Source organism: Prionailurus bengalensis, chromosome A1 (assembly GCF_016509475.1).
Source record: "Prionailurus bengalensis isolate Pbe53 chromosome A1, Fcat_Pben_1.1_paternal_pri, whole genome shotgun sequence".
Classification (NCBI taxonomy): domain Eukaryota; kingdom Metazoa; phylum Chordata; class Mammalia; order Carnivora; family Felidae; genus Prionailurus; species Prionailurus bengalensis.
The window spans coordinates 208,419,226-208,443,224 of NC_057343.1; the positions used below are offsets into that span (position 1 = coordinate 208,419,226).

At 37.7% G+C, this 23,999-nt stretch overlaps 1 pseudogene; it reads left to right on the top strand.

Moving 5' to 3' along the window:
- Positions 1–687: 687 nt before the first annotated feature.
- LOC122480049 lies at positions 688–23,999 on the top strand (annotated as a pseudogene).

Below are 23,999 nucleotides of genomic sequence, written 5' to 3' on the forward strand. Positions count from 1 at the left end.
ATCTATCTTGATTCAAGATCTTGCTTGAAGATCTTGCTTCAAGATCTACCATACATATGCAGTAACCAAGACAGAATAATTCTGGTGTAAATCAGTGAAACGATAAGGAGCTCGGAAATAGGCCCACCTTATCAGATTGTTCAGTTGTCTACAAAGGCACTAAAACAATGCAATGGGGGAAAAGGAAGCCTAAGAATGATGCTGGAAGAATTGAATAATTACATTAGAACACATAAACATAAAAGGTAAACATGTAACAATGTTTTTAGAAGAAAACAGGTTTTTGGGAGTTGGAAGAGAGAAGTTTTATTTTAAGGCCACAATAATCAATAACCATACAAGAAAAATTATTTTATTTAATAAAATAAAAAATTATTTTTATTTTATTTTATTATAATGCTGAGTAAATTACTCTTCATCAGAATTTTAAAAAACCTTTGTTCATCAAAAGACACAATTAAGAAATTGAATAGGTAAGCAAAATCCCAGGAGAAAAATATTCATGAATTATGTATCTGACAAAGGTCCATATATATTTCTGAAGAGGTAACCTACGTCATTAGTCATCAGAGAAATAAAAATTAGGATCACAATAAGATGCCACTCCATACCTACCAAAATGTTTGAAATTTAAAAAGACACAACATAAAATGTTTGTGAGTATATTGACCAACTAGAATTCTCAAACCCTGGTAGCTGGAGTGTAAAATGGTACAAAAATCTTAGAAAAACTTTTGGTAGATTCTCATAAAACTAGATGTATACCTTACCCTATAACTCTGCAATTCTGCTCCTAGGTAGTCACCAAATAGAAATTAAAATATGTGCTCGTATAAAGACCTAAAACAAATGTTCATAGCATCTTTATTTATGTTAGATTAAAAACTGGAAGCAGCCCAAGTGTCCATGAAAAAAAAAATAGATAAATTATCATGTACTCAGACAAACCCAACTCAGACAAACCCAACGGGTTTGCCACCAGAACACAGGTATCATGAAAACCATCCCTAAACCTAAACCAAAATGGGGAAGGAAGACTTTCATATGATCATCATTGTCGTTGGACATGTAGATTCAGGCATGTCTACCATTACTGGTCATCTGATCTACAAATGTGGTGGGATTGACAAAGAACTATTGAAAAATTTGAGAAGGAGGCTGCTGAGATGGGAAAAGGCTCTTGCAAGTATGCCTGGGTCTGGACAAACTGAAAGCTGAATGTGAATGTGGTATCACCATTGATATCTCCCTGTCGAAATTCAAGACCAGCAAGTATTATGTGACCATTGTTGATGCCCCAAGACACGGAGACTTTATCAAAAATGTAATTACAGGCACATCTCAGGCTGACTGTGCTGTCCTGATTGTTGATGCTGGTGTTGGTGAATTTGAAGCAGGTCTCTCCAAGAATGGACAGCCACCAACTTGTTCACCAACTTGCCCAAGCGACAAGTCCTTGCCCCTCTACGATGCCTCCAAAAGTGGTGGTATTGGTACTGTCCCTGTGGCCCTAATGGAGATTGGCATTCCTAAACCTGGTGTGGTGGTCACCTTTGCTCCAGTCAATGTTACAACTGAAGTAAAGTCTTTTGAAATGCACCATGAAGCTTTGAGTGAGGCTCTTCCTGGGGACAATGTGGGCTTCACTGTCAAGAACGTGTCTGTCAGAGATGTTCATTGTGGCAATGTGGCTGGTGACAGCAAAAATGGCCCACCAATGAAAGCAGTTGGCTTCACAGCTCGGGTAATTATCTTGAACCATCCAGGCCAAATCAGTGCCGGATATGCACCTGTGCTGAATGGTCACACAGCTCACATTGCCTGCAGGTTCGCTGAGCGGAAGGAGAAGATTGTCATTCTGGAAAAAAAGCTGGAAGATGGTCCCAAGCTCTTGAAATCTGGTGATGTTGCCATCATTGATATGGTTCCTATGTGTGTTGAGAACTACTCTGACTATCCTCCTCTGGGCCATTTTGCTCTTTGTAACATGAGACAGACAGTTGCTGTGGGTATCATCAAAGCAGTGGGCAAGAAGGCAGCTGGAAGTGGCAAGGTCACCAAGTCTGCCCAGAAGCTCAGAAGGCTAAATGAATATATCACCAATACCTGCCACCCCAGTCTTAATCAGTGATGGAAGAATGGTCTCAGAACTGTTTGTGTCAATTGGCCATTTAAGTTTAATAGTAAAAGACTGGTTAATGATAACAATGCATTGTAAAACCTTCAGAAGGAAAGGGAAATATTTTGGGGACAACTTGTGTGTGTGTGGCAAAAGTCGGTACTTTTTACAGACACAACTTGACCAAATATCTGTCAAAGAATTTTGAGATCCATTAAAACAAAATTTTAATGAGAAATAAACAAAACAAAAATCAACTATGGTATACTCAGTCAATGGAATACTATTAAGCAATAGAAATGAACGAATTACTAATACATACAATGTTGATGTGCCTGAAAATTTTTGAGGTAACTGAGTAAAAGATACCTTATACAGAAGTGTACATATTTTATTGTTCAATTTATATGAAGTTCTATAATAGGTAAAACTAATCTCTGGTGGGAAAAATAACCAAAACAGTAGGTGTCTTTGGGGAATATGCAAAAGGTTTGATCAGGAAGGGGCCCAAGAAAACTTTCTGGGAAGATAATGATATTCCTTATCTTGACAAATCTTCGGGTTACATAGATATTCCTGTACAACAAAAGTTATCATATGGTGCACTTAAGATTTGTGCAATTCACTGTATGGCAATTTAAAGTTTATTCATTTGAGAGAGAGAGAGAGAGAGAGAGCACACACAAGAGAAAGAGAATGAGCAGGGAGGGGCAGAGATGGAGAGAGAGAATCCCAAACAGGCTCCATGTTCTGCACAGAGCAAGGTTGACTGTGAGATCATGATGTGACCCAAAACCAAGAGTCGGACACTCAACCAACTGAGTCACCCAGGTGCCCCGTACTGTATGGCAATTTAAACTAAAAAAAGAAAAAGCTATAAACAAATATTGAACTCTAGTTAAGGACACGCATCCTGAAGTGTTTAGGGGTGAAGGGTACTGATATTGGCAACTTACTTTAAAATGTGTCTGTAATGAGACAGATTGATGAAATGTCAGAGAAATGGATGGTTGGATAGATATGTGACAAAGCAGAGTGAGCAAAACGCTTATTTTATTTTTTAAAAGTTGATTTATTTTTGAGACACACACACACACACACACACACACAGCATGAGCGGGGGAGGGACAGAAAGAGATGGAGACACAGAATCCACACAGATGGAGAGACAGGCTCTGAGCTGTCAGCACACAGCCCGATGTGGGGCTTGAACTACAAACTGTGAGATCATGATTTGAGCCAAAGTCGGACCCATAACCGACTGAGCCACCCAAGTGCCCAAAATGTATATTTTAACATCTAGATTGTGTTCAAGTCAAGCTTCTTATATCTTTGAAATTTTTTGTTAATAAAATATGGGATAAAAGCAGTAAAAAAAATGAAAGTTAATTTTAAAATTTAGTGATGCTTATACTAAATAAGATTCTAATTTGAAATTATCTGACTCAATATATTATATGTATTATAAGAAGATAATTTATTAAATGGCAACAAAAAAAGAGAGCTGTGAATGAAAAAACTGTTTTTAAAGTGCTAAAAGAATCCTGAGTGCCATGGGATTGAGTTTGACTTTTTTTACCCAACATTTTCAGTAAAACACTTGTAAGCATGATAGCATATTTGATTTTACCATATAGAATAAGATTCACACTTAAATTAGTATGTAAAATTTTTAAATTGAAAGAGACCTTACCAATCATCTTTTAATCCCTTTGTTTTAAAGATGTGAAAGCTGATGTCCTCAAGGACTGTGAGTTTACTCTAAGTCACAAAGCTAGTAAATACCAGCATGCTTACCAAAAACAAGACAAAACAAAACAAAACAAAACTGTGAAATCTGATTCATTTCCCTTTGAAGTTCTCTTGTACGAGTGTGAGAACCAGTCAGACCAGCATCTAGACTACCAGAAAGAGGCATCTGTGAGAAGGGAATAATAATGCCTGCTCTGCTACAGGAAATACCAACGCGCTTTGGATTGTTCTTAAGATGGTGAGAAACTTAAATACCACTCGTTATTTTCAATGTATGTGTAATACATCGAGATCTACACTTCAGGTCAGTGGATTTCCAAATGGGACTGATGTACTGGCTGTGATTTAACTCATTATTTCCCATAAAATTTACATCAGTCAGAATGCATAATCCAAGTGACCATGAGAGACAAATACATATGAAAGTAGAGCAAAGTGGAACACATTTAGATAGTTAGAAGGTTCATTAATCTTCACCATAAATTAAATTCTCCAACTGAAGGAGAATTTACAAGTTTTATTTTTATATACAGTCTTCAAAGAGATTTGGAATAAAACAAATGTATTCAAATGCATAAATGTAAGCCATCCTCAAAGTAAAACATTAAATCTGAAGAAATATATTATTTGATAGGAACATAGCAATAAAATATTCAACAAAAACCCACAGAGTCTAAAGGATTTTCATTTCATGTGGACTCAAAGTATTCCATTTTCATTATTTTTATTTTTTTAATTAATTTATTTAGAGAGACAGAGAAAGCGTGAGTTGGGGAGGGGCAGAGAGAGAGGGAAAGAGAGAGAACCCCAAGCAGGTTCCACACTGCCAGCATGGAGCCTGATGTGGGGCTCAAACCCATGAACCAAGAGATTATGACCTGAGCCAAAGTCAGATGCTTAACTGACTGAGCCATCCAGGCACCCCCCAAAGTATTCCATTTTTAAAATGCTAACTTTTAAATATATATCGGCATAACCTTTACTGCATCTTGCCCCTACAGAGAAGACTAAAAAAGAAAATATGCTCAATAATTAGTTTCCTCATAATAAAATTCCCAGAAGAGCATTATAAAAAAATAAATGTCAAGATTGCCATGGATATATAAGAATCTTCTGGGAACTCTGTGGAACACTATTTATTAATATACAGATAAGTACTTTTTAATTTATCTATTCAATGGCTGAATGAGTAGAAAAAATAATAACTGTCCACAGAGTTTTACAATTTTCAGGATATTTTATTTCCTTTTTTTTTTTTAACTTTTATTTATTTTTGAGAGACAGAGAGGCAGAGCATGAATGGAGAGGAGCAGAGAGGGAGACACAGAATCTGAAGCAGGCTCCAGGCTCTGAGCTGTCAGCACAGAGCCTGAAGCAGGGCTCGAGCCCACGAACTGTGATATCATGACCTGAGCCGAAGTAGGATGCTTAACCGATTGAGCCACCCAGGCGCCCTTTGTTTTCTTTATATGATATGATCTTCATAGTATCAAACTGTGCAATATCAAAAGTTGGAGTGGATATTAATATCCTTATTTCACCTGTTAAGCAGTTGAGGCTCAAATATTAGTCTAAAAAATAGCAATGTGCTATTAATAAAATCAGATGATGGAAAAATATATAGTAATTTGTCAGGTTCTCAGAGTAAATAAATATCAAAGACATGTCTAAAACATATGCTTTCAAGCTAGTGTTTTTTCCACTGAAACTTCTATCTAAATTTATCACTTAAAGTGCTATCACATCAAGTCATCTTTTTATTTTTGAAAAATCCATTAGTTCCATCAAAGCATCATAAATCTGTTTCCATGTTTTCCTAACATGCTTGACAAAACAACATATAAACATAGAATTCCAGAATAGGGCACGATAATTCAGTATACTCAAATTGATGGTAGTAAGAATGAAATGGTAAGCACAACTTGGCCTTTCTTGCTCCTTCTTTCTCCTTTCTTTCCTTTCTTCTATCAATTTATCTATGTATCATCTATCTATCTATCTATCTATCATCTACCTATCTATACTTTTTTTTAAATTTTTTTTTCAACGTTTATTTATTTTTGGGACAGAGAGAGACAGAGCATGAACGGGGGAGGGGCAGAGAGAGAGGGAGACACAGAATCGGAAACAGGCTCCAGGCTCTGAGCCATCAGCCCAGAGCCTGACGCAGGGCTCGAACTCACGGACCGTGAGATCGTGACCTGGCTGAAGTCGGACGCTTAACCGACTGCTCCACCCAGGCGCCCCTCTATACTTTTAAGTACATCAGAATATACTATTGTGAAAATTAATAAAAAGAAACCTCCTTTAGAAAGGATTCAGGAGGCAAGCAAGGGAGATCTCGTGCCCTACTACTCATCATCAATTGCAGACCCAGCAGGAAGAGACATGCCTTGCAAGCCCATACTACTTGAGCCACTACTTTTACCATCCCAGCAGGAGGAAGAAAGTTTTCCTCTTCCTCAACAACAGGTAGCAGCCTAACCAATGAGAGTCATAACTCAGCCAATGAAAAGCCACTATACTTCAAATTCCCAGTTACTCCAAAAGACTTTTTATGACCGCACTTCCTAGTTCCCTCTTTCCTCTATAAAACAGTCATCCTCTCCTGTATCTTACTGGTTTTACAGTAGCTTGCTTCTCCCAGATTGCAATTTTCTTCTATTCCCAAATAAACCCATTGTCTTGTTTTGCTGGCATAATAGCTGGCAGTTTTATTCATGAGGTTAACTCTATTAATTATTTAATAATCTCTAAATAGTTCTTTCCATGTTGGGACATAATTATTTTTTAATTCTGTGTTGGCTATTTTATAAGGAGAGGTACCTAAATCACATGGCTTCACATGGGATTAGGAGAGCTGCAGAATGGAAAAAGACAATTAGGAAAGGAAATAAGTGGGTAGACTTTGAAGGACACCACACCTTTTGAATTCATCCATAATTACAAGGTGTTATGTTTCAAACTCTACTCTGAATCTGGGAACCCAAAGAATAGAATGCTGATTGAATGATGGCTTTAGCCTAAGTGACAAGTTTAAATTTTATTCTCCAGGCATTATGAAGCCTTTGAGTGTTCAAATTTGTTTTGATTTGGTTTTAGTTTTGGTCTAATGGGAGAAATAGGGTAATCCATTTCCGATTTTTATAAAATAAAGTATAGGGTTCATAAGAAAGAAAAGCTGAAAACATGGTACCCAATTAGAAAACCAATAGAGCAGTCAACACAAGAGAATTTAGGGCCTGAGTTGAAGGAGTAACAGTGGATTTAGAGAAGAGACAGAATCAATAATACTTAGAATCAATAGGATATGGTGAATGAACAGATGTTTAAATTAAGGAAAGAGAGGGGTCAAAGATGCCTCTAAAATTCCTCTTTGGAAAAATGACAATTCCAATCAAGCAAACATTGGAAGAAATGTTTTATTTGTTTGTTTGTTTGGCCTTTTTTTTTTTTTTTGGTCAAGGCAGTATGTGTTGAAGAAAAGTGATTCAAATTAAGTTTGGAAAATGTCACTTATCTACTCTCCTCAGATAAATTGCAAACACTGTCAGGATTCTGCATGGAGTATAGTAGATGGTGGTTACTGAGGGGGGCAGCAAGGGATTTGCCTTGATACATACCGTATCAAGAGAAGGTAGGACTACAGAACTACTAACTCTAAAATGGGTAAATCCGAGTACTTTGGGTTTCATCAGTGAATAATGGAAGTTGTTTTTTGTTTTGGTTTTTACTTTTATATTCAAAATTGATAGGCATGAGTCTCTATGTACTTGTACTATGTACTTAATCTGTGTGCTGTATGGTCCCCAGTCCCAGAAGCCCATAAGTAGCACAAAGAAGGCAAGAAAACACTTTCTTCCACTTTAGATCTTCAAAATTTCTGGATCTGTGGGGATGAGCAGAATAGTGATGCTGTCACTTTCTTGTAATTGTATGTACTTAAGTGCCTTTGAACCCAATGAACTTAGCCCTGTAAGACAAGCAGTCAAAACACCCCCCCTTCCTACTTCAGTCAAAGGATGAAAACCGCCAGTTATATTAATTTATACATTTGTTTGGGAATAAAACTTTCTTCCATTTTCCAGAGGCATCTAAACCCAGGCTTCTCCTCACCTAGAGCATCAGAATGGTAGCTTCCAAATAAACTCAACAACCCAAGCCAGGATGTAACACTCTCTTTGTTGTCAACATGGCATCCAAGGCAGCCATCTCCCTCTCCGTACCAGTGGCCCCAGCCCCCTTACACTTTCACTTCATCTTCACATTCACCCAGTGTGGTCTGTACATAAAAGAGGAAAATTGCAATTGTTTAGACCCTGCAACTCCCTTCCTGATCCCCTAACTCAAGCATAGGCTCATTACTTTGCTAATTTTTGAACTTTTACTGAAATTCCCATAGAGAAATTGAGAAAAGACTTACTTGTTTGTTCTATGATATCTTGGTATCTATGAAATTTCATATTTAAAAAATTGTTTCAGTGTTTGGGGCAAGGGAGATTCCAAAAATGCTGTCTCAATTTTTTTCCCAGAGGAGGACTCAACCCTTTAAATTGTTGGTTAGAATTTGTGGTTTTGCTTTTTTTAAACATCTGCTGCCTACTGTGGCTGTAGCAATCAAACGTTCATTCCATTTTATCATTCATTTGTTAGTTAAATCAGCAGAATCTGTCTCTGTTTAATAACCTCCCGAAGTGGAAATGAATTAGTCCTATAATTTAAATAGTGAACAAAAAATACACAGCTAATGAACATTTTTTTGGAGTCAGTTATTTTTTTCTATGCTAGAAAAAATGATGTGGAAAATGTTCCTATCAGGAGTATCTCAATGAGTATTCTTACAGTATTCTTGAGAATTCAGGAAACATGCTTGCCCATCAGGAAACAGAATTAAATGGATAGTAAATTTGTTTGGGTTTCCTCATGGACTCAAAAGCAGTTCCAAGGACCCAGGAATTTTCTATTGCAATTCTCTGATTAATAGATCATATAAATACTAAACATGAAAGGGCATTGTGTAGATAAATCAATTTAATTGAAATTATTTTAGTAATTAACCAACCTCGTTTCTTCCAATTACTCTTCAACGAACTCCTTGTCCAGACAAACACAAATTGAGTTTCTGGAATTCTGCAAGTACTTTTCTTTAGAAACTTTTCAAATTCCCCATGAAAAAAACTTAAGAAATATATTTTGTTAAGACTGTCTTGCTTCATTCTTTAAATTGAGCCTAAACATTTTAAAGAAATAAAAGTATCCTCTTACTGAGCTTGAGTTTTTCCATTCTGTTTTTAAAAAGTAATGGCTAAGTTAAGTAGAAAACTACATTAGCATTAATATTGGAAACCAGATATAATTTAATAATTCTTACATGGCATGGTTATTGTTTGAAAGAAATTTCAAACTTATTAAAATGACATAATCTGAATGACTAATGTTATTACATTTTGTTGCTGAGGAAATACATGAAGTACTCTCAGCTGTGATTAGAAATTTTAATAATTTCTTATCTGAATAATAAGTGATGGAAAGAATAACTAAATTAAATGACAAACATGCAGGACACTTTCTAAATTAATAGAAAGTGAAAATAATTTATTATTGTTGCATTTGCTCTCAAAGGACTTTGTGGTTTCTTGTTTTGACTGTTTTAGATTTTTTCAATCTACACTGTTGTTTTTTTTTCTTAAGTTTGTTTGTTTATTTATTTATTTAAGAGAGAGAGAGACAGAGCATGAGCAGGGGAGGGGCAGAGAGAAAGGGAGAGAGAGAGAGAGAATCCCAAGCTGGCTCTGCGTGGTCAGTGTGGAGCCCAATGTGGGGCTCAAACTCATGAACCATGAGATCATGACCTGAGCCAAAACCAAGAGCCTGATGCTTAACTGATTGAGCCATGCAGGTGCCCCTGCACTCTGTTTTATGGTCACCAGTTTTCCATCTTCAACGAAATTAGAAAATGTGAAAATTACTTTAATCTGGTTATTAAAATGGTAGATTATAATTCACTTAAAGTGAAGTTTATGAATGAGTTGCTCAGATAAGATATGCCATCACTTCCAGAGATCATTAAAAGTAGGCGCTCCTCTGTGCCAGCTGATACTGGTGTGTATTAGGAGGGTTAACCCAAGTGTGCACAACGGATTGACGTGAGGAGCCACCGAAGGCAACAAGATTGGTTAAGAAGCGATCTCAGTGCAGGCCATCAGTTATGGTATGAGTAAGTCACAGGAATAAAAAGCAGAGCATAAGGAATACAGTCAATGACACTGTAATGGCGATGTATGGGGACAGATAGTAGCCACACTTATGGTGAACGTGGCATAACGTATAAACCTGTCAAATCATGACACTGTACCCTGAAACTAATGTCACGTCGTGTGTCAGCTATACTCAAACAAAATCTATGTAAAGAAGTAATCTGAAAAGTTCAAGTGAGAGATAATTATGTCTGCATTGATGGTGCAAATGGAAAGGAATGACACGTGAGAGATTTGGAATAGTATTATAAAAGGATATTGGACTGTGCATAAAAGAAAAGTTTTTTAAAAGAGACAATTTTTTAGAAAGTATAAAGGCAGGATGAGCAGAGATATTATTCATAGGTGAACATTCAGAGAAAAATGCTGATACATGACTGGAAGAGCAAAGATTAGTTCAATTGTAAGTTTAAGTTCAATGTGAGGTCCTCACTGGGTGATACAGGTAAAGCTATTCCGTAAGCAAATGATAGTAGAAACAGAGAGAGAGCATAGGACAAAAGTTAGGACAAGTGCTGAAATTTAGTCATCTGCATCAGTACTTTTTACGTTTTAATACAGATATGAATCATCTAGGACTTCAAAAATGTACCCTTTGTCCTAGTACATTTCAGGTGGGGCACGAGAGTCTGTATTTCTTTTTTTATTATTATTCTTATTTTTAAGAGAGAGAGAGACAGAGACAGAGGCTGAGTGGAAGATGGGCAAAGAGAGAGGGAGACAGAATCCAAAGCAGGCTCCAGGCTCTGAGCTGTCAGCACAGAGCCCGTCGCGGGGTTCAAACTCACAAACCGTGAGATCATGACCTGAGCCAAAGTCCGATGCTTAACTGACTGAGCCACCCACCCAGGCACCCTGAGATTCTGTATTTCTTTTTTTTAATTTTTTTTTATTTTTTATTTATTTTTTTTTTCAACGTTTATTTATTTTTGGGACAGAGAGAGACAGAGCATGAACGGGGGAGGGGCAGAGAGAGAGGGAGACACAGAATCGGAAACAGGCTCCAGGCTCCGAGCCATCAGCCCCCAGAGCCCGATGGGGGCTCGAACTCACGGACCGCGAGATCGTGACCTGGTGAAGTCGGACGCTTAACCGACTGCGCCACCCAGGCGCCCCAGAGATTCTGTATTTCTAACGAGCATCCAGTAATGCCCAAACTACTGGTCTGATGACCACACTTTGGATAGTGAAGTACATTTTTTCTCAAATGTCACTACTCCTTGGAATCTCAAAGAAATTTTAAAACAAACAAAAACGACTCCCGTTTCCCAGCCCCAGAAAATCTAACTGCGTTGATTGGAAGTACTGCATTTTAACTCCTAAGGCAATACGAATATGCCACAAGGTTTGAGAACCTTGTCAAGGTGGTAGTTGGAAAGAGTGAAAAATAAAAACAATCCCCATTTAGACAGGTGTAGGGAAAAGTAAGACCATAAGGAAAAAAAGCAACCGGAAAGATGCAAGGATAACTAGATGGGTTTTTGTATTTTGTAAGTCAAATCAGAACTCAGTGAAATCACTTCTGACTTCTGACCCCAGAATATAGAATAAACTTTTGATGCTCTAAGTCACTAAATTTGTGGTGATTTGTTTCAGCAGTGATAGGAAACAAATGCACCTATGAATTAGATATAGTTATTGTTTTAGTTCAGGCTGTTCCAATAGAATACCATTGACTGAATGGCTTAACCAGTGAACATTTATGTCTTACTCTTCTGGAGCCTGCAAAGTCCAATATTAAGGTGCTAGCTGATTAGGTTCCTGGTGAGAACCCTCTTCCTGGTTTTCAGAGGGCTGAGGATGGAGAGAGAAAGAGCAAGTTTGCTAGCTCTCTGGCATCTTCTTATAAGGGCATTAATGCCATCATAGGGACGCTACCCTTATTACCTAATGACCTCCTTAAGGTCTCATCTCCAAATACCATCACACTGGGGAGTTTCAATGTATGAATTTTGTGATGGACACATACATGAAGTTCATAGCAGTTAATATCCTGATTTTACAGATGAAGAATCTCAAATACAGAGAAAGTAACTAATTTGCCCAAAGTCACATAACTTCCAAATGATAGGATTTGAACCCTAACAGCCTAATTCTGGAACCGTCAAAATTAACAATAAGTAGGCTTACAAAGAGCCTTCCCACCATTTTATCCATCCAATTCTAGTCTGTTTCATATTAAAAGGTTGCTGAGACTTTCTTTTCAATTATGTCTTGTGATTTTTCAGCATAATGCTTAACACTAAATGACCTAAGCTAAAATTGAGAATATTATTTCAGGCATAAAATTTCTTCATGCAGAAAATATTAACATCTGCTTATGAAATTTACAAGCATTATACTAGTACCAAACTAAGAGATTTTGATAGTCTTACATAGAACAAACTCCAGTTCCTCGATAAACAAAACTTAATTCACTAGAATTTAGTCTGCATCAAAATCAGAGGATTAGAACCTCAGGGTTCAGCAGGAATGTTTATCTCCTCTCAAAGTAACCATAAAAACAGTGATTCTCAATAGTTTGTGTAGGAATGTAAAAGTTTATTCCCATTAATTGAATTTCAGAGAATAACTAAGATGCACACACTTTACCAAAAATATTCTGAGCAAAAAGAGTAGTACATACACATGGGCAAAATTCAAACAGTGTAGAAAGGTATACAATGAAAAATGAGATCCATGTGTGCCATATTTTCTTCCATAATTAAATTAACTGTTTCCATATTGGAGGGTGGTCATATAATTTATTCCCTAACCAGCATATTTTTAAGAGTGACAAGTGCTAAACAGACAGAAAACCATTGAGGGGGCAGGTAAAAACCAGGACTTAACCGGGTTAATTGGTGAAAATTGAAGATATTTTCAGGTTTTTCCAATAGCTAAAAATGCTGACATAAGGTTTATTGCATCTTAACGTTCTTTTGTAAGAATGACTACTGAATGAATCACTAAAAATATGTCAAAATCTGTGTGGATTTTGGTTTTGTCAGATATCAGATTACTCTCTAAATATACAACACCACTTTATTCTTCCACCAACAAAGTATGAGAGCCTTGTTATCCCACCATCTTTCCTGTAAGAAATAATACCACACATATTATTTTTGACAATATATTTATATATTTAATAAATCACTTCTCTGATTTGTTTTGTATGCCTTTAGTTTTAAGTAAAATTTATTATTTATTTGTGCATTTGTATATTTTCTGATACTTATTTATTCAAATCCTTTGCCCATGTTTCTATTATTTTTCTATTGTATATGTATATGTGTGTGTATACATATAAAATATCTGTATATATGTCATATGTATAATAGTATGTATAATATTTCTATTATAATATTTCTATATGCATAAATAATATACATAATGTACTACATATAATATTTCTATTCTATCTAATATTTCTGTTAGATTTGGTTTGTGTAAACTCTGTGAATTCAAATAATTCACCCATTGCTTGTATATGTATTCCAAATGTTTTCCTAATAGACTCTTCATTGTTTCTTACAGAATTTTAAGAATTGTACTACTTATATGTTCTCAAATTTATTATTCATTTGCTTATTCTAAAGCCATAGCATTTTGAGCATTACTTTCAAAGAGAATTGATACATAGTCAAAATCATTGTCTGGGTCTTACAAGATAAGAGTTAGGTCTCTACTTAAATGCTCTTCTGAACATTTAGATATGCTCTATCGATGGGCAGAGTCTATGCAGGTAATCTCATACACCATCTCCTCTGGTCATAAACCATATTAAGGAAGAGACTCTAGATGAACTGGCTTGAATCCATTGTTACTGCTACTCAAAAATAACAATCACAACAATACCCAACAATTGTGACATTGATAGTGTACCATGAACATCATCTTGGTACCAGATGTAACAGAAAGGAAGAAAATTAGCAAGTATGTTAGTCAGATTTCTACTTGTACTTATGAAAACAGTCCTATTCTTCATCACCTGCTCATCACCGTAGTATGCAAAAGATAATATTCTGCTTTCTCACTAATGCAAACCTTTCCTCAACACTCTCAACTTTGTTCAGTGGGCTGTCATCAATTAACAAGGCTCATTGCCTTAATTTAGTTAAGAAGTAGCTGACCAAACTATAATTGAACACCACTTTGAATGAAACCTTGGTGAGTTATTGTTATTATTTTGAATTTGCATTTACTTTGGATGAAATATAAAATTATTTTGTTGATTCATTTAATTACTAGTCAAAACTAAGTTGAGTATCTTTTATGGGTTAGGAACTGAGAAGTTCTTGAGATTCAAGGATAAGTAATGCTATAACTATATGCAAGAAATCCAATGTTTAGTTGTGGATTAATGAAAAAAGGTAGGAGCGCCTGGGTGGCTCAGTCAGTTAAGCGTCCGACTTTGGCTCAGTCATGATCTCATGGTTTGTGGGTTCAAGCCCCGCACTGGGCTCCGTGCTGACAGCTCAGAGCCTGGAGCCTGCTTCAGATTCTGTGTCTCCCTCTCTCTCTGCCCCTCCCATGCTTACGCTCTGTCTCTCTCTGACTCTCAAAAATGAATAAATGTTAAAAACAAAAAAGAAAAAAAAGGCATATTGTAAAATGTAAAGGTTTTTAAAAATATAATACAATAAATGGAAGAGGGAAATTCAATTAGAACAAGTATAAAATCATCAACAGAGAAAGACTGTATATACTCAAGTTAGGAAAAATTATCCAGACATCCTACTTATGCCTAATGTAAACAGGAGTTTAAATGCATTAAAATGTATTTTGAGTGTTCTTTGGAGTTCATTATATACAGGTGACCATAATCCTTTACCTGAAATCATTCAACTGCAACCAAGCTCAGTTTCAAGGGAGATTCATGAAATAGTGAGGGAAGAAGTGAGTGGACATCTGCTTAACCTGTTAAATAAGCCTAAACAGTTTGGCAAATCACAATGACAAATTTCTGAATCACATTCGCACAGTAGTCCAATTCATTTTGAGAATGTTTAAAATCCCACTTGAGAAAATTGGAAAAAAATCAGGTAGTAGCATAAAAAAGACTTTTCATACCAGAAAGGTGAAGAAGAGGAAGAAGAGGAAGGAGTGAAAGGAGAAAGGTCAAAAGCTTCTACAGTCCATTTATGAAAACACCAGAATTGAGCAATGGCCCCAAGGCAACAATAAAAGCAGAACAAAATCCCTGAAACATGAAGTATTCTCTTTTGGTTGCTATAGGCAGCTAGATGTTAAGCACACAACTCCTAGTTCCTGCTCAATTACCCTGTGATACCCCTACTACAAAGCTTTAGATGGTGTGAACATATGTGTATATGAGTATTTCTGTTTCTTTAATAATACACAATCCCTATTAAAAAGCTAACCTTGAAGATAAGTGATAAAATTCAGATTCTGTGTTATTACAGAGTCTGGGGCAGGATTGGTGGATTGTTCTTGAGACTCCAAGATTTTCCCAAATGTCTGACTCATTCAAACTCTACACATAGACTTTACAAAACAGTTTTTATCTCATTTCGAAGTTCAACTTTGACCATGTACTGTAGAGCTTTTTATTTGCTTTCAGAAGGGAATTTCTTACCTTATGAGTGTATTTAGAAAGACCCAAGGATTGCTCATAAAAACAGTCAAAATCCCAGTCAGAAGTTGCTCAGCCACTCTCCTGTATGCCTTCTAGAAAGGGCTGTTCAGAAAATTCAGGCCTATTAGCTACAGTCGTTGAGGTTTGTGAATTCCAGTGAGACATAGAAAACCGTCATCTCAGAGATTTAATAAGCAGGCCTTCTGACCTAACATTCCCTCTTGGAATCTTTTTCTACAGGATGATTTAATAGTTGTCACCCAGCTTGGGCTCTCAGCAACCACGCAGTATAACTATAACCATCAACTTTGACTATTATGCTCATTTACTACTGGCTAGGGTCTACAAAAATAGTGAGACATGGCCCATTTCACCAAGCAACAAACTTTATCACCAATAGCAGTGCCAAGGGGAGGCTTGCAAACTGAGTGATGCTTTAGCACTCCCTCTTATCAGTAGCCATGCAACCCACCAAAGATAACCCAAATAAATAAAACAGCTATGAAAAAAAAAAAACCAGTATTCTTGCTCTAGAAACACAGCCCCAAGAGAAGTTTCCTGGCCTCCAGGCTTCCATCCAGATTGGGGTCCACAAACACTCCAAATAGAAATTCTGGATTTTAGTGCTGGAAATTCTGGAAATTAGTACTTCAACCATCTTAATATTTTTATATAATTCAAGAAAGTGAATTATTTATTGAGAAACTATTCTGTTTATTTCACCTGATTATTTCATCAATGCTTTGAGGTAGATATCACTATTCCAGTTTTACAGATAAGAAAACATAGAATGAGACACTTTAAGTAACAAGATCCCAGCCATGGAACTAATAGTGGCAGAACTAAGATCTGAACCATGCACACCTCTGTGTGTAGAACAGAGCTCCTACTCCATCATCTACACACACAAAGATGTCAATACTGACTTTCATTAGCTACTGCATCTCTTTGTTTCAATGTTTGGGTTTGGTAAACCTTAACGGCAGTCAGAAAATATATTCTCGGTCTGAGAAAGATGGCATAAATCCTAATCGGTATCTCAATTCATAGGATCCCATGTGATGTGTTCATTGGTTATGTGTTTTGTGCAACCTTTAACTCTTGAAGCTCTCTTGGCCACTGATTATTTTGCAGGACTCTTGCTGTCCATTTTTCTCTAATATCCTCCATATCTCTGCTGATTTTTCCCATTATAAATGCTTGATGTCTAAATATTTTTAGGATCTTAGAACACCTTCCACTCTTTGATTTGTCCATAATCAATTCTTGTCCCTACTCCCGACAGCAAGAAATATTCTACGCCTCTGCTATTCTATGCAAGGTATTTTTGTCAAGATCAGCTGCATCATTTACTTGTAGTGGATACAAGCAGAATGGGAAGATATGAAAAAAACCCTCTTTTTTCCCTTTTTTCCCTCTCTGACCTCCCAAAATAGTTATAGTTAGCTATCCTCATCTCTGTCACTCAAGAGATAAGACAACTTAAACTTTTTTCATTTTACAATGAACCTTATCCAGTTCTGTTCTCAATTTCACCTGTAAAAGAACTATCCATTATTCACCCATTATATCTGCAACTTTTTTCAATCCAGTGGCTTTGTTATCATCCCCAAATCCTAGATTAGAATTCCTTCATTTACACTGTTAGCCCAGAAAGACCTGTAGTTCCACTATACAAGGGTGTTGGCTATAAAGGGGCCACTTCCTTTTAAAAAGCTAGATAAGGGGCGCCTAGGTGGCGCAGTCGGTTAAGCGTCCGACTTCAGCCAGGTCACGATCTCGCGGTCCGGGAGTTCGAGCCCCGCGTCAGGCTCTGGGCTGATGGCTCGGAGCCTGGAGCCTGTTTCCGATTCTGTGTCTCCCTCTCTCTCTGCCCCTCCCCCGTTCATGCTCTGTCTCTCTCTGTCCCAAAAATAAATAAACGTTAAAAAGCTAGATAAATAAAAGAATACAATACCTAGGAATAAATTTAACCAAGAAGGTGAAACTGCTGTATACTGAAAACTACAAGATGTGAATAAAAGAAATTGAAGAAGACACAAGTAAATGGAAAGACATTCTGTGCTCATGGATTGGAATAATTAATATTGTTGAAATGTCCATACTACCCAAAGCAATCTACAGATTCAATGCAATCCCTATCAAAATTACAGTGTCATTTTTCAAAGAAATAGAACAAGTAATTCTGAAATTTGTAAGGAGCCACAAAAATCTATAAATAGTCAAAAAATCTTGAAAAAGAAGAACAAAGCTGCAGGAATCACACTCCCTGATTTTAAAATGTATTTTTTTAAGTTTATTTATTTACTTTTTGAGAGAAGGAAAGAGAGAGAGTGCCAGAGAGGCAGAGGGAGGAGGAGACAAAGAATCTGCACTGCATTGTCAGTGTAGAACCAGATGTAGGGCTTAAACTCACAAACTGTGAGATCATGACCTGAGCTGAAGTCAAGAGTTGGATGCTTAACTGACTGAGCCACCCAGGCTCCCCTAAAACTATATGTCAAAGCTATAGTTTTTAAAACTACATTATATTGGCATAAAACTATGGAACAGAATCAATGGAACAGAATAGAGAACCCATAAATAAACCCATACATATACAGTCAATTAACTTATAACATAGGAGCCAAGAATATGCAACAGGGAAAGGACAGTCTCTTTTTTTTTTTTTTAAGTTTATTTATTTTTGAGACAGAGAGAGACAGAGCATGAACAGGGGAGGGGCAGAGAGAGAGGGAGACACAGAACCTGAAACAGGCTCCAGGCTCTGAGCTGTCAGCACAGAGCCCGACGCGGGGCTTGAACTCACGGACTGCGAGATCATGACCTGAGCCGAAGTCAGACGCTTAACCGACCAAGCCACCCAGGCGCCCCAAGGACAGTCTCTTTAATAAGTAGTGCTGGGAATGCTGACCTGCCACTTACAAAAGAATGAAACTTGACTACTATCTTAACACCATACACACAAATTATCTCTAAATGGATTAAATGCTTGAACATAAGATGTGAAACCATAAAATTCCTAGAAGAAAACATAAGCAGTAAGCTCCTGACACAGGTCTTAGAGATTATTTTTTTAATCTAACACCAAAAGCTGCACAGCAAAGGAGACCATCAACAAAATGAAAAGACAACCTACTGAATACCAAAAAATACTTGCAAATCATGTATCTGAGAAGGGCCTGGTATATAAAATATACAAATAACTCATATACCTCAATAGCAAAAAAACAAAACAAAACAAAACAAAAAAAAACAACCCCTAACAATCCAATTAAAAAATGAGAAGATCTGAATAGACATTTCCCAAAGAAGACATACAGATGGCCAACAGGTACATAAACAGATGCTCGACATCACTAATCATCATGAAAATGGAAATCACAACAATGAGGTATCACCTCACATGTGTTAGAATAGCTATTATCAAAAAGACAAGAAAGAACAACTGTGTACTGAGGAGGTGGAGAAAAGAGCAGCTTGGTGCACTGTTAGCTGGGAAGGTAAACCAGTACAGCCGCTATGGAAACAGTATGGAGGTTTCTTGAAAAATTAAAAATAGCATTACCATATGATCCAGAAATCTCACTTATGGTTGTTTATCTGAAGAAAAATAAATCACTATTTCTAAAAGATAGATGTACCCCCAAGTTCCCTGAAGCTTTATTTACAATAGCCAAAATACAAAACTTAAGTGCCCATTGATGGATGAATAAACTGTGGTGTGTGTGTATGACAAAATTATATTCAGCCATAAAAAAGAATGAAATCTTGCCATTTGCAACAACATGGATGGACCTCTAGGGCATTATGCTAAATGAAATAAGTCAAACAGCAAAGAGAAACACCCTATGATCTCTCCTATATGCGGAATATAAACAAACAAACAAACAAGCTCACAGATCCAGAGAATTGGTTGGTGGTTGCCAGAGGCAAGGGTTTGGGGCAGAATAAATGGGTAAAGGGGGTCAAAATGTAAAAGTAAAAAAAGTGCAAAAAAGAAACTGAGGTCTGTTTGTATTTAAAATATTCTTAAGAGGATCAGTCTTCAATCTTTTAAGAAGCTGAGGTCACTTGGGAAGTATTTGCAGTAGCTTCCAGCCAATGTTGTTTACTTGAAAACCTTGTTCAAAAAAAAGTTAAGCACACACTTACCATATGACTTTTTAACTTCACTCCTAGGTATTTGTCCAATGTAAAATGAAAACATGCTCACCCAAAAACCCGTACGAGAATGCTTATAGCAGCCTTTTTAATACTTCTCCCTAAATGAAAATAATCCAAATGCCTTATACTAAGTGAAAGAAGCCCCAGGATATGTGTAAATTTGGGGGGCCAGCGAAGGAAAGCTCCACATCCTGGCGTGCAGTGGTTGTAAGCCGTTTTTCAGAAGCAGAATGGCTTCTGAAACACACCTGAAACTGTCCTAGCTGAATGAGACACCCCCCCCTCCTCCCTAACCCAGACGGAAGCTTCAGCTCCTGGCACAAAGTTGGGGAGAATTTTGTGTTGAGAACATAATTCATTCCCTAGGCCCTTTCTGCCTCCTCAATAATTTCTGGAAATTCTTACACAACAGTAGTTTTGAACAGACCCACCTTTGGAGAACTCAGTTTCCAGAACCTTCCGGCCACCATTGAACCCCCACCTTATGCCAAGCCCTGCACAAGGTGCTAGAGCAGCAGAGCAAGATAAGAACACTCGGGAATTTGTCCCAGTTGAGTGGGAACTCTGCTCCTCAAGGAGAATGTTTGAGGTCAGCCCTTCCACACTTGCCACACTCCAGCTAATTTCAGAGTGGCAGGGAAGCTGTACAGAGGAGATGCCAGAGATTAAAGAACTGGAGTGGGGTAAGGGCACAGAGATCGGCAGTGGGTGTCCCTGGAGTGTGTGTGAGTCCATGCACAGCACAGGGTGTCAGAGAAGGAGGACACATGAAGGATGATTTTCTCTGATTCAGGCATTTCTTGTGTAATAGCATCTTTGCACACTCAATCCCATTTTAGGATATGCTTCTTGGATGAACTAGAAGAACAAACAAGCATTTATACTACTTACAGGACCATGAAATATTTTTTTAACTGCAAGCCCAAGCTCGGTTTACAGATGAGCTGGTCTGTTACATGAGTACAAACCATAAATAGATAGTGACTAAATTATACTTCATTTAAATTTTTTTTAATGTTTTTATTTATTTTTGAGACAGAGAGAGACAGAGTATGAGCAGGGGAGGGGCAGAGAGAGAGGGAGACACAGAATCCGAAGCAGGCTCCAGGCTCTGAGCTCTCAGCACAGAGCCCAACGCGGGGCTGGAACCCACAGACCGTGAGATCATGACCTGAGCCGAAGTCAGACGCTTAACTGACTGAGCCACCCAGGGACCCCAAAATTACACTTCATTTAGATGTGCCCTTGAAAGATAATAGGAAAAACTTCCCAAAAGGAAGAGCCTTGAACCATGTACCTAGTTATTTATTTTGGGTGGAGGTGGACTGAAATGACAACAATATATACCTAGAGAGCAAACACAAGCATCTCCACAATTTACCTTTGATTCAAGCCTTCTTGATTCTTCATCAATCTTATTGGCCTTTACAGTAATTGCTGCCTCCTGGATTCTGATATTTTGGTGCCCCACCCCCCACCCAGCTTTTATTACTTCGTGGCTACATCTCCATGGATATTAATAACTCAGCTCTACAACCGTCTCCCCTACCATCACCCCTGGCCTACATAGAAAACCTACTACTGAAGTTCCACTGATGCTGGCGACCCTTTTATGAGCACATTCCTCATGGATTCAGTGAATAGTGTGTCCTTCTGGATTTTCTCATGGAACATGATTTTCTGCAAGGTCTTCATATAATATATCCCTTCCAGAATGCTTCTTTCAACCTCTTTATTACTTCTGCTGTCTTCCCTGCTGAGGGAAACTTGTCCATTTATACTTTGCCGAATTTTGACCATCACTTTGTCCAGACTTCTACAAGTCATTCCAGTAGCAAGTTGTCTTCTGGAGCTAGATCCTGTGTCTTGAGAGAGTGAGCCCAAGTCATGGAATTCTTGGTTGTCCAGCCTTACTAAGCACTTTCAAAATTCACTAACAGGCATTCTTCTCACTCCTACTGCTACATACTGGTTACCTTTTGCAAACCAGTTGATGTGCAACATCTTTTTCTTAAATCAAGCTTAGCACAAATCCCATCCATATCATGCCAAAAGTTAATGTTACTTTTTGGCCTGGCAGTCAGGACAAAATGTGGAGGCATTTCCTGAAGCAGACTCCTGTTGCCTTGCAATGAGGAGGTACCTGTAGAATATTCTAGCACAGCAGAAGTGCTAGTTCTTACTTTGGAAGGGTGGGTCACCTCAACAAGCCTAGAGAGTTCAGGCGAGCTGCAGACTCAACCTCTACAGAGACATCCAGCCAGATGTTACCATCTTATACTACAGGGCCCAGGCTTCCCATCAGGGCCTTTATCTCCACATATTGGAATTGACTTGGCCATGCATGGAATGTCTCTAAAACTCTGAAATTTTAACAATAAGGTCCTTGGCCTGCTGCTCAGCAGGCCTTTCTCCCATTGCAGAGGGTAAGGGACTTTTTGTTAAGGCCTTTGGCTCTCACGCATAGCCATCAAAATCAAGACTGTTTTTCAAAGGCCCTTAATCTCTCATTTTTCCTCTTCATGTGATCAGTACAACTTTTCAATAACCAGCAAACTCCACTGTTTTTCCGGACTTCCCTCTCTGTATATTTTAAATTCTTTTATTCTTTGGCCTGTAACATTATTTTTCTACACTAGGATATTCTTCCAAGGTCTTTAGTGGTTAAGCTGCTTCTGTGTTCCAGGCATTTCCCAGGCTCCACCTACCAACCACAACGGCGTTCTTTTCACCTGCAGGGCAGTGGATAAAGTCTTGAATCTCAATCTTACCAAGTGTCTTCTTGGACCACTCTTGGAACCACAAGTGTCAGTCTAGATCATCTGAAAAGCAGGCACCAAGACAGAACCAAGAATATTAGAGATTTATTAAGGAAAATGCCTGTGATGGAAAACAGAGCTGGAGGAGGCTGAGAGATCTGTAATATCACAGTGTTGGTCTGATTCTTGTGAAGGAGAGTGGGAAGGAGTAAAGGTGAGGCAGAAGGGTCTTAGATTATGGTGAAGTTCTATATAACTTTATCAAGTCTGACAGGGTGTTCTGAGATCAAATGATCAATCTATCAGGGAAGTCTCCTGTATACCTTCCAAATTTACCTCTTCTGTATTCAGAATACTCAGTTATGATAAATATTTTACCTTGTCATCTGTGGTATGCTGGTAAATGTGTAATAATTGGGTCACCAGAAAAAAAAGAAAACCAGTCCTGATTGACAGCAATATCCCAGCATATCTCATTGCAGGCTACCAACAAGGTATCACTCAGTGCAAAGTTGAAACTAGATGTAGCAACAAATATCATTATATAGTATTTCCACTATATAAATACAATAGACGTAAAACCTCAAGACCACGGAAAATAGCAATGACAAGGGAATAATGGTTATTACCTTTGTTTTGCATATATTATTTAATTACATTTATATAATTTAATTTTAAATATTGGCTGTTTCAAACAACAACCTTACAAAATTCCTGAAAAATGTGCAATTGGGTCTGGCTAGCTGGTATGAGCCACTCTACCATACTATTTTTTTATGACCCTTTTAAGTCCTCTTCCCTGGCTTACGTCTTCTTACTCCATTCTCCTGAAGAGCTACCTCTACTTTGGATCTTCCCCATCTCTATCTTCTTGATCTTTATTGGCAGCACCATTTCTATGCCTTTGGTTCTCCCAGCTTAGCAATCCAGAGAAACCTAAATCTGTAAAATAACCAATTCTTCCATACAGTGCAGAGAACTGGCAACTCTAGACATCCTAATTAGAAAAATCTCGCCTTACGTTCCTGTGCCATCAGTTTCTAGAAGATAAAAATAAGAAATTATCTGCAAGCCTAAACCAGGAGGCCCACCAGCAAGAACATCTTATGTAAGACGTGCATCTGTCCTGGTCGAAACTTGATCTTTCAGTTCACTTTAAGGTCTGATACTGGGTTTTCCCAGGGGTAGACTCTGCTACAAGGAATCAAGGGCAAGTAGTTTACCTGTGGGATACAGGAGACACAGGAATGCCAGCCAAAAAAGGCTACACTACTAAACCATCTACTGCAGGGAGCAACGGGAGTTTGATCCCATGGAGAACCCAGGAAACTGCTAAGCACACATCTAAGAATTTGTGCAGCTCCTGA